The sequence below is a fragment of the Mercenaria mercenaria genome, chromosome 17, assembly GCF_021730395.1.
Source record: "Mercenaria mercenaria strain notata chromosome 17, MADL_Memer_1, whole genome shotgun sequence".
In the NCBI taxonomy this organism is placed as follows: domain Eukaryota; kingdom Metazoa; phylum Mollusca; class Bivalvia; order Venerida; family Veneridae; genus Mercenaria; species Mercenaria mercenaria.
The window spans coordinates 8,350,616-8,355,347 of record NC_069377.1 but is presented as its reverse complement, the minus strand read 5'-3'; positions in this window follow the sequence as shown (position 1 = coordinate 8,355,347).

Below are 4,732 nucleotides of genomic sequence, written 5' to 3'. Positions count from 1 at the left end.
CGAATTAAGTTTCTTCAATATCTATACCTGATCCATTCAATTCTTGCAATAAATGATTGATTTTTTTTCACTCTGTTTCGGTGTCAGGACTCATGCCATACCCATTGCTTACCTGTTAAACGATTTAGTTAAAAGGATAAGTACTATTGATATTCTAAAGTAGACTAGAGATCATAAAAACTAAATAAAATACGGAAAAAATAGATGAAGAGGGAAACCAGGTGAATCACGTTTACGTGTTAGAGAGCATGTTACTAATCATCCTCAAAGGGTGAAGAAATATTAAAATGTAAGTGTTAGAAACATGCAATAAAGTCTTTTAGATGAAAACATGTCTAGTGAAAAGAGAATATATAAATCATGTTTAGGGGATATGTGTACATGCAGATCATATAAATAGAACAAAATAAATGACAAATGAGCCGTGCCATGAGAAAACCAACATAGTGGGTTTGCGACCAGCATGGATCCAGACCAGCCTGCGCATCCGCGCAGTCTGGTCAGGATCCACGCTGTTCGCTGACAGTTTCTCCAATTCCAATAGGCTTTAAAAGCGAACAGCATGGATCCTGACCAGACTGCGCGGATGCGCAGGCTGGTCTGGATCCATGCTGGTCGCAAACCCATTATGTTGGTTTTCTCATGGCGCGGCTCAAATTATACAAAGAGGACAAGGCAACATGCAAAATCATATAAAGATGATGACAGAACATGCACATTATGTGATCTGGAAGATAAGAGAACGGGGAGCAAATGATGTATAAAGATGATGAGAGAATATGGAAATCATATTGAGAGGATACTAGTAGTAGAGCATGCAAGTCATTCATAGTTAAAAGTTGAGAGGACAAGGAAATCAGCGTTAGAGGATACAGAGAACATGATAATCACGGTAAAAGATGTAACATTACTAATAATTTTGATCTTTATTATATTTAAGAAAAAAAAAGTGAACGTGAAAAAAGACGTAACCTGTGACCGTCCAGGGCTGTTTTCAACCATTCGATCCGTACAACTACCTAATTATCATCAGTAATACATTGGATGGACCTAATTTAAAATACAGAAGTCAAAGATGACCATATCGATTTACGTTTAGGAATTGCATCGTTGGAAAGGTCATGATTGTGCTATTGTGCAGTTTGTGTTTCGCAAAAATATCAGGATCAGAAACCATATTTTAGATTGGTCTGTATCTAGTTCTCTTCCATGCAGGTGGGTTAGTATATATTAAGCGGGAGATGATATCTGCTCAAGTATAACGTTTCGAACGACAACCAATATGGTTTCCGTAAGCGACACTCCTGTAAGACACAGCTCCTTGTCATCATTTAGGAAATTGCATCCACAGGTAAAAGGAGGCAGACAGGCGTCGTTGAGTTGGTCATTCATGACAAAGATATTCCAACTATTTCTTGCAACAGTTCAAGTCCCAAAATACTGGACGTTTTAGAAAGCAATCGTTAGTCTTGAGAATGGCAAGCAAACTGACGTCGTCGTAATGGACTTCAATAAAGCTTTTGACAAGATTTGCCGCGCAAGCTCGATACCTGGGGATCCCACCCATTAGTGTTCCAGTTGATCAAGTTATTTCTGTAGGGCCTAAACCAAAGAGTAGTTGTGGATGGCTTCCCCTCAGATAAACTTCCTGTTCTCTCTGAGGCTCCAAAAGGATCAGTCACATGACCATGCCTCTTCCTAGCCTACATAAATGACCCCCTGGGTCCATCAAAAGTTAATCGTGATTTTTTGCAGCTAATTGACGATTAAATCCTTCCTTAATTCTCAAACCCTACAAAATGTTCTCCATTCCCTAGAAGCCTGAGAAAATGACGGTCAATAGACTTCAGAGGTATTACTCGAAAGAAAAACAACTACTCTGAAATCATTAATATTCGTGGTGGATTAATTTTCGTGGATTTCGTGGTTGAGTCAATCCACGAAATTTAATCCCAACGAACAAGTAAAATTCCTATTCATTTTATGTTTAAAAGTTGAAATCCATGAATTCATATCCCCACGAAATTGCCGTTTTGACCAAAACCACGAAATTTCATGTCCACGAAATTGAATGATTTTACAGTATCTTCTACAATTACACACTTCATAATATGGCTCTTAAAACAAACATCAGAAAAGTTACAGAAACAGCATACAACAACTATTTCTGCTCATAGTTTAAATAAAACAATTATAGATATGACACCCTTGGCAAAAATACCCGACATGCAAAAATTGAACGAGTACAACGGTTTGCAGCTCGATGCGTATGTAACAATTATGGTCAAAAAAGCTGTCTCACTCAAATGTTTAAAAATCCAACTGGCAATTCTTTGAAGAACTTCACATACAGAGTTCCCTTATCTTATTTTGTAAAATGAAGTATAGTCCTATTGCATTTGGCCATAACCATCTCATACATACGAGGACCCTGAATTACTTGATCCCACAATCTCATACGCAATACCATTATTACTCCGTTTTTCCAAGAACAATATTTAATACGTTCGTGAAATGGTGTCCCCCTATACACATACAGTCCAGACCCGGTTTGGTTCTATTCATTGAACGGTTGACATCAGTCAATGTAACCTTTTAATATATATCTATGTTTTTAATCGAAGTGATTGCAGTTCCTTTTTAACTTTGCACCTAATGAGCTTGCTCATGTTTTAACAATCTGTCCCAGACAAGCGCCTCCCAGTCCTAATCAAAATTGATTGTGGGGCAGTACACTGTAGATGTAGATGTGTTAATTAGACGTCACCCGCGCCCAGTTGGATCACTATAGGGTTAGGGAAAACAGTCAAGAGACCAAAAACTAAGCTGTAGCATACAAAGTCCTGAACAATAGGCGTATATGCTACCTGGAATCTCGCAAGGGGTCTTGCACGACTTCCATCATAATACATTTGAATCAATCATTTCCCAGACGTTATTAACTTGTCATCATCGAAATTATTTGCTGATAATGGCGAATTTTTGAAGTTGATTGAGACCGACCACAACACAGTTCATCTAGATTATATACTTTATAGTAATTTAGAACAAGGCCAACAAACTGACGTCATCGTAATGGATTTTTCTAAGGCATTTGACAAAGTTGACCATTTGAGGGTAATTTACAAGTTACAATCCCTAGGTGTTAGTCCCCAAATAACTAATTGGGTCAAATCTTTCCTCTCTAATCGTACCCAGAAGGTCGCAGTTGAAGGTCACCTGTCCAGCGAACTTCCAGTCCTGTCTGGAGTTCCACAGGGGTCTGTCCTTGGGCCTTGCCTTTTCCTTGTATACATTAACGACCTGCCTGACTCAGTCAAATGTAAAACCCGTATGTTTGCAGATGACACCATCGTTTACCTCACTGTCAAATCAAATAATGATAGCATAGCCCTTCAAGAAGATCTCCATAAATTAGAAACATGGGAAAGAGTCTGGCAAATGGAATTTAACCCCGACAAATGTGAAGTCCTTAGAGTAAGTAGGAAGAGAAATCCCTTTATATATCCCTACAGGTTACATAATACAGAGTTAAAGTCCACCTCATCAGCTAAATACCTAGGAGTAACTATCTCCAATGACTTGAACTGGTCACTACACATAGAAAACATAACTTCTAAGGCAACCTCTTCCCTTCGATTTATTCAGAGAAATGTCAAGACAGATAACATAAAGGTCAAAGAAGCTGCATACACCACCTATGTCCGCCCACAGCTAGAATACTGTTCAACTGTGTGGCATCCCTGGCAGAAAACCCTCACCCATAAACTTGAACGAGTCCAAAGGTCAGCAGCTAGGTATGTTATGAATGATTACAACTATACAAGCAGTGTAACTGAAATGTTGAAATCCTTAGAATGGAAAACTCTCCAGTACCGTAGGTTAAACTGTTCATTACTTTTGTTTTACAAAGTAAGGACCCAGACCGTTGCTATTGACCAAGGTTACTTGTCCCCCATTAGAAACCTGAACTACTTGATCCCTTATTCCAGCACTCAATACTTTGCTAACTCTTATTTCCCTAGAACCATCCGTCTCTGGAACTCCCTCCCCACATCAGTCAAAGCTAGCCCCAGCCTCAGTATCTTTACAGAGAGGCTGGCGGCGGTCACTATGTAATTCTTCCATTCTGTCCTATTTTAACTGTAGCATACTGTCCTTTTATCTTTTACTTTTAATACTGTAATATACTAAATTTCTTTAACAACTGTTTCTCTGACAGCGCCGACCAATCATAATCGGAAATCGATTGTTGGTTGTAACGATGTAGATGTAGATGTAGATTAATTAACATCATTGCAGTGGAACAGAAGGAGGGAACATAGAAAATGAGGGTGTGCTGTCCTTCGGATCTACCCTCGTTTGACACTCCCAAAAGAGTAGACTGACCCTTTTTCACCAGGCATGGCAGAGTAAATAGCTTTAAATTTTAATGTATACTGCACGCCACAATTACACCTGCCTTGTCTCGTTGTGCTACAAGTTTATGTTCTTAAAGGGTCCAGCTAAGTGAAATTAATGGAACAAAATCAAAAAGAGGGAGTCACAATATTAATGGATAATGAAACTGGGTGGTAGATTTCTGGTAGATGGATACCCCCATATTTCATTATCTGGCAATCCTTTTATTTAATTAATGATTAAAATGTGGCACGGAGACCGCTGGTAGAACCGGCCAGTGTACGGAAGAAAGACGGATCTTGTTTATTTCTTTATCCAGTCCGTAGTAACC